General features: G+C 31.5%; 2 long non-coding RNA genes and 1 pseudogene across 2 annotated transcripts; all 3 read left to right on the top strand.

Moving 5' to 3' along the window:
• The window catches only part of LOC145790371 ((+)-neomenthol dehydrogenase-like), a 59,454-nt pseudogene that overhangs the window by 15,598 nt on the left and 30,980 nt on the right, over window positions 1-12,876 (top strand).
• LOC145790003 (uncharacterized) lies at window positions 7,648-8,308 on the top strand. Its single transcript, XR_014328556.1, has 2 exons — window positions 7,648-7,774; window positions 8,127-8,308. It is a non-coding gene; the product is annotated as an uncharacterized LOC145790003 (long non-coding RNA).
• On the top strand, window positions 8,896-9,486 carry LOC145790005 (uncharacterized). Its single transcript, XR_014328559.1, has 2 exons — window positions 8,896-9,029; window positions 9,143-9,486. It is a non-coding gene; the product is annotated as an uncharacterized LOC145790005 (long non-coding RNA).

The following is a 12,876-nucleotide window of genomic DNA, read 5'->3' on the forward strand; positions in this document are numbered from 1 at the left end:
TACAAAAAATACAATTTTTAGGAGCATACAACTTCATAAAATAAATGCTTATTGGTAGAATGTTTTGGTTATAAATTTATTTGTAACTCTTCTACATTCTCATTTTCCTACTCAAAGTAAAATGAATGAGAAATCTACACGTGCTAATTACACGTGCTAACTCCCAATAATTACATTATATCTGTTATCACAGGTCTTATTTGTCACAGGGATGGTGGCTGTGACATCCGTATGGTGGTTCAGGAGTTGATTCGCATTTTCGCCCTCTTAACGCCCTTTTTCGTTTAAGTTGAAAGCGTTTTCGGCTTTAACTCCAACCTATGTGTACTAATGACATTCCGTCTATTGTCACAAGCCTTATATGCCACGGGTAAGCTGGCCGTGACATCCATATGGTGGTTCGGGGGCTGTTTCACATTTTCGCCCCCCTTAACGCCCCTTTTCGATTAAGTTTAATGTGTTTTCAGCTCTAACTCCCAACCTACACGTGCTAATTACATTATGTCTATTTTCACAGGTCCTATTTGTCACAAGGAAGCTGGACGTGACATCTGTACGATGGTTCGGGGGCTGTTTCGTATTTTTGCCCCCTTAGCGCCCTTTTTCGGCTAAGTTAAATGCCTTTTTGGCTCGAACTCCCAACCTACACATGCTAATTACATTCTGTCTATTATCATAGGTCCTATTTTTCATGGGGAAGCTGGCCTTGACATCCGTACAGTGGTTTGGGGGCTATTTCGCATTTTTTCCCCCTTAACGCCCTTATTCGATTAAGTTTAAGGCGTTTTCGGCTCTAACTCCCAACCTACACGTGCTAATTACATTCCATCTATTGTCACGGGTCCTATTTTTGATGGGGAAGGTGGCCTTGACATCCATATGGTGGTTCAGAGGTTGTTCCCTTAATGCCCTTTTTCAGTTAAGTTTAAGGCATTTTCGGCTCTAACTCCCAACCTCCACGTGCTAATTACATTCCGTCTGTTGTCACAGGTCCTATTTGTCAAGGGGGCCACTAATTAAGGTGTTTTGCCACAGGTCCTATCTGTGTTTTTTTTTAGGTTTATCATTTAATGGAATTCCATCGTTGTGATATCATATTGCATCATTAAATATTCTATTCCCTCCTCTTTTTTTTTTTTTTTTACATAATTAATGACTTTTCTTTTCTTCTCTTATTTGTATAATGTCAAAACAATACCAAGTTCTCCAAAACAATATTGTCAATATATGAAGTATTTTTGTAGAATTTTTACTATCATATGAATGAAATTCCTCTTACCAAATAGGACGATGACCATCTGAACCTTGCAACAGAGTATTTTTGTAGAACTTTTACTATAATATGAATGAATTTTAAAACCAACACTTAACTGAAGAGCATGATTTTCAAAAGGTCAAATAAGGTAGCAAATTTCAATTTGCAAGCCAAATTAAATATTTACACAAGAGGAACGATGGCTTGATTGCAAACCTTAAAGGTTCCAATGGTATCTTTACACTAACTTGGACTTGTAATTAATATAAGTAGATGTATAACTTATGCTCTAATCATTTAGATATTTACCACACTTCAGTACTCTCACAAATTTACACACTCAAAAAATATCAATTCAACTTTCCACAACTAGCAGAATTTCAGTCCCACCCACTATAACATGATAAGTTTTGGATTTTTAGTTTTGAGCTTGAATTTGGGATTTATGTCTAGAAATCAAGCCCTATAGCAAGTGTGAGAAATCAACACAAAACAGTAGAGCAAGTGTAACAAATCAACACAAAATTTGGGATTTTGAGTTAAGAAATTAACCCTTAATTTCCTTCTCTGCTTTTTTTTTTTTATGCTGGTAGAGTAAGGACCCAAACCCTGCATAAATCATAACAATAAAGCCAATTTAATAGACACCCAACAACATAATAAGGCCTCGTTTGGCAATAGGCTATTTTAGCCAATTAGCCAAAAAGTTACTAAATTAGCCAAAAAGTCAACAATCCATATTAAAAAGTTAAAGATTCTCTTTTCTCTCTACTTTTTGCACATCTTTTCGTAATTAGCCAAAAAGTCATCCCAAACATACAAGTTTTTTTTACCTACCTTTTTAGCCAAATAGCCAAAAAGTTACTAAATTAGCCTGTTCCCAAACGAGGCCTAAGAACAAAAAAAGGCATAGAACAAGCTACAAGTAGTTGGTAATGCTCAATAAGCATCATTTCCATATATTTCCCTACTTAATTTCATACATTTCCTTACTTTTAAACCTGTTAACAGCATGAGGGGAAACAAACAAGCCCTACTATTGATGGAAAATCATATGAAGATCTGAAGGTCTATTATTGAATAACAAACAGGCAACAACACAACACAAACATGTACCAAAAATTGAAATATTAATCATTGTGAAATAATTCGCCTCAAAATCTGTTGCTTTTGTATATTTCGAATAACAACATTAGGGAAAATAGAAAAGCCCTACTATTGATGGAAAAGCATATGAAGATCTGAATAATGAAGAAATACCACACAAAAATCTACAAAAAATCTGAATAATAATCACTCTGAAATAATAGGTACGATTTCTTATGTGTATTTCGATACTTGAGAACAAATCCAAATAAAGCAATGAGATCAAAATACAGATTTCATTCTCTCAATTTAGTTTTCTATGTAACCAAACAAATGATAAGAAAATAATAGACATCGAGATATGAAGTGAAATTAGGGTTTTAAAAGGGAAGAGATAGTACATAAGTTTTGAGAAGAGCGATGTCGTCTTCATCAAGATGACAAGGGAAGATGAGAGGATGATATAAGTTTTGAGATCCAAATACAGATTTTGAGTTAAGAAATCTACACACAATTAAACAAAAAAAATCATATAAAACCCTAGAGCAAGTGTGAGAAATAGGGAAATAGAGGAAGGACGGGAGACAGAGAGAGAGAGAGAGAGAGAGAGAGAGAGAGAGAGAGAGAGAGAGAGAGAGAGAGAAATACCTGTGATTTAGTGGTGGTGGTGATTTGCAACAGTGCCGGTGGTGATGTGCAACGGTGACGAGCGCCGGTGACTAGTGACGGTGGTGAACGGGGGTGAGGTTTGGTAGTGTCAACAGAGAGCCAAAAGTGTTTGATACAGAACAGAGTGTATATAATGTGTGTGTGAGAGAGACATAACAGAGCCAAAAGTGTGTGTGAACAAAGTGTAAATCGGACGCCAAAGTTAATTCGTTTCCCTCTAAAAAAAAATATTCAATCTTTAGAGACTAAACTTTTGTTCGCCAAATCATCATGAATAACGACTAAATATTTTGTAATGAAAGATTGAGTAATAGTGACTAATATATTGGTAACCAAAAGTATCATTTGGCTACTATTTTTTTTTTTGTCGGCAAAAATTGAATATACGACGACTAAATTTTTTTAGTCACCAAAGGTCTACAAATGTCCATATTATTTGGTGACTAAGCTATCTTTTGGTCGGCAAATAACTATATGCGACGACTAAACCTAGAATTAGTAGCCTAAAATATAGACTTTTGGCGACTAATATTATTTTAGTAGCCTATTACTATATATTTGGCGACTAATTTTTTTTAGTCGCCAAAAAACAATATATATCGACTAAAATAACATGGTAGCTAAACCATGAACCTATGGCTACTAAAAAAAAATTAGTCGCCAGAAGGTATATTTTTGGCGACTAAATTTGTTTTGGTCACCAAATTCGGTCGCCAAATGTGTATTTTGTTGTAGTGAAGAAAACTAGTTGTGTTTCTTTCTTGTCATCGATTGCATGATTGGTGAAAATATGGAATGAACTATGCATTACTTATTGGTGAGAAGCATATTTATATATATATATATACTCACACACTAAAGAGATAAGGCCTTCAATCCAATTTCTAGAAAGATCTATTACTCGTTTCCTTGAATGTTTCAATGATTTTTTGTGAAGTAAATAATGAAAAAGCTTGAATTCTTGTAGGTGAACAATGCTGGGATTCTTGGAACCAAGATGGATTGGGATTCTTTGCAGTCACCAAGGGGTAGTTGGGTGAGTCTTTATGCATGATTCATTTCATTTGCCCTCAAGTAAATTCAAATTGCTGTGATTCCATTAATGCATACCATGTAATGGCCTTTGATATTTTATTTTTCCTTCTTTTGTTTCACAAAGTTGCATGTTTTTTTATGAAAAGATCACGATCTATACCTAATCTTTAAATTTCATGGAGATCACTATTACTATTACACGATTCCACATAGAAAAGCAAAAGAGCAAAAGTGCACTTTTTATTAAATGTGTATATATATATATATATATTTATTTATATATTTGGACAAGATTTTCCTACAATCTGTGATAGGGAAACCTTTTGTTGCCTCATATGTGACAACCTCTAAGATGATTCATGTGCATAATTTACGTGATCAAAAGATCCCAAAAGTCATCATACTCCTTTTCAATAATTCTTTCATGTTGTTTAAAAAAAAAAAAAAAAAACGAGTCATTATATTTTAGAAGAAAGAAAAAAGTGGTTGAAGAGAGTGGAGAGTGCTCAGAGTTTAGTTTATAAGCTGGGTCAAAATCACCTCAATTGGCTTCTAATTTCATGCTTTGCTAATTAAACCTAAAAATTAAAACATGCTTTTTAGGTAATGGGTAATAGAAACCACAAGGATTGTAACTGAATGATTTCATTAATGCAGGAAGAAGTTGTAAGCTCATGGAAAAAAGTAATGACTCAAAGCTACGAGTTGGGTAACGAATGCTTGCAAACGAACTACTACGGCACAAAAAGGATGATTGAAGCACTCATTCCCCTCTTCCAGCTCTCTGATTCACCAAGGATCGTAAATGTCTCTTCAGCCTCGGGGAAACTAGAGGTATAAAAGTAACTGTACCCTCCTTCACAAGTACAAAACTTGCACTCTAATTAAAACAAACTTACATAGCCTTACTAGCTTTCAATTTTGGATTAAAATTCAGTTGCTGAACTGAAAGCAAAAGTTTAATTATCTCTTACCAAAAGTAATTATCAATGTTGTATTGTTGTTAGGTCAGGGTGGTTCTGTCTAGTCAAGACACATGGGTGACGCCACTTAATGATTAGTGGCGTCTGCTGAACCCCCTTAAAAAAATATTTTTTGAAACCTTATATATATTTGTTTCTTTCAAAGTTATAATACAATTGTCACCACTAGAAAAATCATTTTGAACTCCCATATAACTTTTAAAAATGTGTTCCTTTACTATTAAAAATGTCTCGGCATCTATGAAATTTTTTCCTTCTCTTTTGTTTGCAAAATACTCAATTTTTATATGGTCTCATGATGAAATTGAAGGGAGTTGACCATAGTGGAGATTTGTATTGTGTAGTCCATACGTTTCCTTTCTCATGGATGTGGAGGTTCCGTTTTCATATTTTCAAATTTATTGTTGCCAAATTGTAGTTGATCTTAGTTTTTGTAACGCCCCAAAAATATATACATCCGATAAACCCAATTTAACTCAAGATGATCTAATTTTCAATTATTCCATCATTAACATGAGAGAGAGAATGATAAATATTACATTCATTAATGTAAGGACCAAAACCCCTTTCTTTTCTATTCATGACTTTCTAGTAAGAATAATAAAAGAAATCACATGCATTCATACATTCACTATTTCTAAAATATAAATTTATGGCATGTGATGATAGAAATTTAAAGCAAGCTAAGTACAAAATAATACCCTATTGGCTATAAGTTCTAAGGCCTTGCACAGTTACACAATAATGGTGTTCACACCTAAACACGAATAGTCCTTGGCTTACAAAAAGAAAACAAATAAAAAAAAAAAGCTTCGTGCTCTAAAAGTTCCTTCTTGCCTTCACTTCGACAAAGGCACATCGCAATCACCTAAAAATGGTTTCCACTAAGGGATGAGCATAAAGCTCAGCAGAGATAATCTAAATAAAGTGTACATAGTTTAACAATATCATGAGGTGCAATGCATATGAGATGCCAATGCCAAAAATCATAGGTTTTTCTCATTTTCAAACTCTTATGCCATGCACTTGTTCAATAGCATAACCAATTCAATTATCCATTTCATAGAACAAAGGGCGGTAAATATGACACTGGAAATCCCTAGGCTGGTGTCTACAAGTAGGCATAACTAGCACTACCAATCTCCACTTTACCGGCTCCTAAACGGAAGGCACGTGGTACCTACTTTGTGGTGTTTTCGGTCTTTCACCCTGGACACTCAGGCCAACTTAAACAATACCAATCTACACCCCCTATTCGAATTTACCAAATGTATTTACACTACAAGAAATTAGTTATTTAGAGACTAAATTTTAGAGACCAATTCAATGTGGTCCCTAAAAACAATCTTTTAGAGACGAAAACAAAACTTGTGATATTCTTTAATTATGAGCTCAGACACTCCTTTGCCCTGATTTTGTAGTTCTCTCTCTCTCTCTCTCTCTCTCTCTCTCTCTCTCTCTCTCTCTCTCGTTTGAAGCTCGATGTGAGAAAATGGATCATGAAAATCGATTTATCATTACTCGTTAACGGTAGATCTATCGAACATATGAGATGTTAAGCTTCAATCAGGTAGATCTATCATTTTTCACACACACACACACACACACACAGAGCTCATGAAGTCTATGGGTTTGATTCTTTATCTTCTTCATATTTTTTATTTTTATTTTTTTTTTTGGTCGATTTGAGATCTAAAGCTTCATTCACAACAGATCCATCATTTATTTCAATTTTTTATTTTTATTTTTATTTTATTTTTTTGTAGACGTGGTGCATCTCTCACTCTCTGTACCTCATATGTATGTGTATCTATAGATCTACGAAGAAAACAGTGATTAGTTCTCATTTTTGTTCGAATTATCAATTTTATTTGAAAGGCAGGGTTGGTTTTTTGTTTTTGGCTATTTTGTTCCTAGATCTGAATACGACATCATTACTTTTCTGAGGTTTGTTTTTGTGTTCTTACTCTTGTTTTTTTACATCGATTACCGATTCGAATTTAGACTCAACAAAGTTCTACTTCTCTCGAGGATCACTACTTGATTTTTTTTCTTCTAATTTTAAGTGTTTCAAGTTGATCTTATTGTTTCATCATCTTGTCTGATTCAAATGGCTTCGACGATGCTCTCTCTTGCCTCTCATTTGCCACAGCTTTAGCAAGCTAATTGCAAGGTACCATTAACATCAATCCACTGGTTAATTTTACAAAATTTTCAATTTTGTGTGATTTTCTTTTCATTTTCCCTATGTTGGATGTTGAAAATGAAGTATATAAAAAAAATCTATGAATTTAATTTTGTATTAGCTTTACTTCAGTGGAGTCCTTCTGTTCTATTAGATCACAATTGTGAAGCTTATTTAAAATTTTTAAGCATCACTTTTTTTTTCTTTCCTCAGCAACTAAACTAGAACATTAAGGCTATGTTTGGGAACATGCTAAATTAGCCAAAAAAAGGTAATCCACTCTCTCAAATTTGTTTGCACATCTTTCCATAAAAAATCAGAAAAAAAGTAAATTTACAGACGAATCCTAGGATGTATAGTAAAAAATCAAGAAAAAAAAAGTCAATTTCCAAAAAGGTAATCCACTCCCTCTAATGGTTTTTTATTTAACTACTGTTAACTTGTAAAGATGAGTTGTACTCCAGGTATATCTTAAACTAAGAAGTATAATGCACTAACACCGTAGGCTGTTGGTGTGGGCTCTTTCTCCAGAACTATTGCTGCTTCTGCTGCTGCCATCAGGTATTTTAAATTTTCTTGGCTTTATAGTTTCTTCTATGTTCCCTTTGAATGTTCCCTTGCAATTTATTCTTTATATAAGGAAATTGAAGAGAAAGCATGTGGTTTGACCCTAAAATTATCTGAAGAAAAGATCTTGATGAGTTATCTTCCTTGTTCCAATTGTCACATGCACATATGATGTATATTTAGAAGGAAAGGGAGCCACTCTATTAATCTTCAAAAGTAGTCTGAAATTGGATTCAAGCATTGGTTATCTTCACGTTTTATTCATTAGTCTAGCAATTGTCAATTAAGCTAAGGGAAAGAAACGGGTATGACAAATGTTTCCAGTAACCATGGCTATCTTTTTCAGGTAGGCGATGTGGCAATCTTTTTGATGATGACCCAAAATAGTGGCGCATGTATGCAGACTTCATTGGCAGTGCAGGAAGGTTGCTCTAATAAGCTTTTGGTTTGAATGAACCAAGTTATTTGAATTGTTGTTAATTGAAGCCATTAAATTTATCAATTTATTATTCAACATATTTGATCTAAGTATCTTGCCTATTTCCTACCACTGGCATCTCCAGGAAATCTTACCAAGGTATTTATTAGAAGAATTTTTTGGCAGTACCTCCATTCATCATTCCTAATTTAAGCATTTATTAGTTTAAGATGCTCCATATATATATCGATTTACCCATACTACCTACCTTCTTTCTCATTTTGCTTAAATAGATTGATTGGAGGTGTGTGTACTACATATCCATTTATGCCTCTCTTTCTTTCTTTCTTTCTTTCTCTTTCTTTTTTTTGTTTGTGTGTGGTGGGAATATAACATTTTCTTCTTCTTTTACAAATTACTATTTGACTAGAATTTAGTATAGGTTTGTAGCTTTTTTTTTTTTTTTTTTTTTTGAGAGAGAGAGAGAGAGAAAGGGAGTTTGCTTTATATGGTGGCTACAATTGAAAAGTGAGTTTAATGTGGGTGGGTTTGCTTTGTGGGTTTAAAAGTTAGAGAGAAAAGTGGCTTTAATTAGAGAAGTGGGTTTGCTTTATATTGTTGTTTTGAAAACTAGAAGAGATTTGGTTAGGTTGGTCTTCATAAGTCAAACCCATCTTGTATTCTTTGCACTTTAAAAGATCACAATCTCATGACAATTGGCTTTGTGTTTCTCTTTGATGAGGTGTATGTGATGATAATGAGTAGGTAACATGGATCCCTATGTCATCCTGACTAGTCGTACTCGGGAGCAAAAAAGCAATGTTGCATCAGGTTTGCTTTGCTTTATATTGCTTTATATCAGCCCAAATTTTTGTTTCTAGACTTACTTAGATTGCCATATGAATTTCAATTTTTATACTACATGAAACTGTTGGTGACTATAGACGGTGATAAGCTTTTGTGGTCGTGGAACAACTAATTGTTTGGGGCATGTTGCTCTTGTAACTGAACTTGTGAAGATGTGGTGCGAGAGAAAGACAAAGTTGAAGTCGTCATAGAGTTCTAACTCATACAATGTTGAACTATTTTGATCTTGTTTTGGGATTTTACTCATATAATGAACTATGTTGAAGTGAATTTGGATACTTAGAGTTTTGATTTTTGTATATATAGGAATAGATTTGATCTTGTGTGTAAGATTTGATCCTTTTTTTTTTTTTTTTTTCTACAGGAATAGATTTGTGTTTTGGATGTCAATTTGTAGCTATGAAATTGAATGTTTTCAAAATGTTATTTCTAACCTTTAGTGACCAAATATAATTGTTGTTAAAAATGTCACTATTTTGCTTTTTGCGACCAAATATAATTGTTGTTAAAAAGGTCACTATTTTACTTTTTGCGACCAAATGGAGACATTTTGTGACGAAGTATTAGCGACGAAATATTTTAGTTTTGCAAAATCAAACATTTTGCGACGATAGAAAATTTGTCGCTAATTGTTATTTTTAGGGACACTTTCAATATTCGTCACTAAAAGTCAATTTTGACTTTTATTATATATTTTTGATGAGATTTTAATAACCAAAAACATAAAATGTAATTCAATTAAACAAACAAATAAATCAAAAACAACTGCAGTGAAACATCAATAAGTATCATATAATTGATAACTCTGCTTTGCTACGATAAAAATAATATTTTACTGTCAACTCACAAACAAAACAAAATAAAAGACTCAATTATTCAAGTTGCTTATTAAAAAAATAAATTTGATATCAAATGTAAAAGAGAAAAATTAAATATTACATGAAAACATATAAACTATGTGAACCCATCACCAAAATATCCTCGAAAGATAAAATTTTAGGTAAAAGAATATAGTAAATACTTAAAGGTTAAGTTAAATTACTCTGAAATTCTCAAATAGGAAAGAGTTTTTTAGTTTGGTGGGAAAGTTATTATGAGAATGATACACATAAATAATTTTCTTACACATTTTTTTTTTTTGCAATTTTGGTACATAATATTCAACATTGATGCCATAAAAAGAAATTAAAAAACTCTTGAGCCATCAAGGTTGGTATTATATTTATGATGTCACTTGTAAAAAAAATTAAAATTTAGACAAAAAATGCAAATGTGAGGAGCATTTCAGCTATACCTATAACAATATAAAATTATATATAGAGAGAAGGAGAGGAGGGGAAAGAGAAAGAGTAACATAATAATTTTGTATGTGTTTATAATCAATTGAAATATAATTGTTTATATAGGAGGATAGAGATGTGAAATTGGATAGACAAATATAGATTACGTTTATTATAGATTCGAATTCAAATTTAAATAATCTTTATTTTGAATTTTGTTGATAGATATAGATTATCTTTATATAGATTTTCAATTCAAATATTTTTGAATTTCGTGATAGTTTTATTTATCTTTTTAATTTTTTTATTATTATTTTTTTCTTCTTGTTAATAAGTTTGTATTTGGATAACTATTATTTTAAGAGCATATATTATTAAATTATTAATATATATATATATATATGTATATATATATTTTAAATGGAAGTGATTGGAGAGGAGTGAGTTTGAAACTTAAGTGCCACATAATTTTTTAAAATTTTAGGAAATTAAGAATAGAGATTTGGAGGCTTAAGAGCACACCCACTATATGTTCTTATATATATAGTATAGATCTTCAAGTAGAAAAAAGAGATTGAAAGCGATGTGGTGTAAAAGAATGGAGAAATAGTATTGTTGAAAAATAAAAATGTAATGAGTAGAGAAAAAAGAAATTAATATTGACTAACCTTTAACAACCTTAGAAAAAAATAATAAAAATGGTGTGATGTTTTCTTGTATGATATAATCCTTTTAGGGATAAGCAAGTTGCATCTGACATTTAAAAAAATATTAGAACTGTGTAAGATAGGTAGGTTTTTTATTAGAGAGATAGTTTGGGGAAGGAAGAGAAAGAGTAGGAAGAAAGGTTTTAAGTTTTTGAAAATTGGTGAAAGAGATTATGATGGGGGGTGATTATGGAATATTTTGTTATCTTTTCATTTGAAATCCATAAATTAAAGAATAATTATTATTTATAAAATAATTAATAATTAATTAAATATATTAGTCAATAATTTTTTTTTAAAATTAAAAATTCAATAATCTTAGAATGAGAGTTTAGAGCTCCTAGAAGGATTCTCACTAAAAATCCTTTTTTTCTTATAAAACATATCGATAGATATACACACCTTATGTGACTTTCTACCCAAATAATTCTCATGTTATTTGTACAAGTTTTGCTATGAATAGCTTGAGGCAATAAAACTACATGGCGAAACCTAGGTGATTTTTTTGTTTTTTTTTTTTATATGGTTCATGTAATTAAAATTTAATATATGTGAAAATTTGTGCATTTTCATCTTATTTATTTATTTTTATGGTTTATGCAATCAAAATTTAGTAGTTCTCAAATTTGTGATTGTAAACATAGACAGATGCACACACAAAAGTTAAATGCCTTTATGATGGATTTTTTTATTTTATTTTATTTATTTATTGGGGATAGTGAGCACAACCAATGTGATTTTATTTGGAAATTTTTGTGTTTCGAATTTGGATTTGTAGAGGGGGAAAAAAAAAGAAAAGGGAGAAGAAAAGGAAATGAAGTACAAACCTACTTCTTCTTCTTTTTTTCTCCCCACCTTTTTATTCCATGAATCTAAGACTGAAACATTGCCTAAAGGAACATGTTCCTATAATTTCTAGGAAAAATTAAAGGATTAACATTTTGTTTTTTTTATACTGTGTGGTCCACTTGATCTGATTAAGATACATGACTTGGGAAAAACTAGTGAAACATTCCTTTCCAATTTTGTATAGTAGGAGAGGTCCAAGATATATATTTTTTTTATTAGCTAAGGTCTCTTAACATTTTTACAGAGAAAATTCGACTTAAAGAAATTTTGCTCAACTTGGAGAAATTTCACTTGACTCAAAGAAATTTTGGCCCCAACCTATAGAAATGAAATTTCTCTGGTATGATCACAGAGAAATTTCAAAATTTCTCTATAAAATTAGAGAAATTTCTCTGTAAAAATTGAAATTTCTCTGAGTCGGGCAAAATTTCTCTAAGTCAAATTTTCTCTGTAGAAATGTTGAGAGACCTTAACTACTATGAAAATATTGTATATCTTTTATCTTCTAAAATCTCAATATTAGGGATCTTAAAAAAAAAATCCTCTTAATTATTTTGGTTGGTTATATTTCTCTATGATTTTTTTATTTTTGCTCATCTGGATAAATCATCATTTGTGGATCACGGATATCAACACTGTAATTTGAAAAAAGACATATCATATAGTGTAGATTAATACATATACAAGAGATAATTGTACCTTAATCCTAAAATATTGTATATTTAATATGAATTGTCTTTATATGATTTCTAACATGATCAGAAAATCAGTAGATTGAAGTCGAGAAACTATTAATTAATTATTTTTTATTTTTTATTTCTCATCTGTCTTGCAAATTTTTATCAAATTTTGGCACCACGATCTTAATTTACTATAACGAAATCAATTTCTGCTTATTTTTCGATAAAAAACTAAAAAAAAAGTATTATGGTCAATTTGTGCTCCTAATGGTGTTAATCAGTACATAATAAGGGA

The sequence above is a fragment of the Camellia sinensis genome, chromosome 5 (assembly GCF_055761805.1).
Source record: "Camellia sinensis isolate YWXY chromosome 5, ASM5576180v1, whole genome shotgun sequence".
NCBI lineage: Eukaryota > Viridiplantae > Streptophyta > Magnoliopsida > Ericales > Theaceae > Camellia > Camellia sinensis.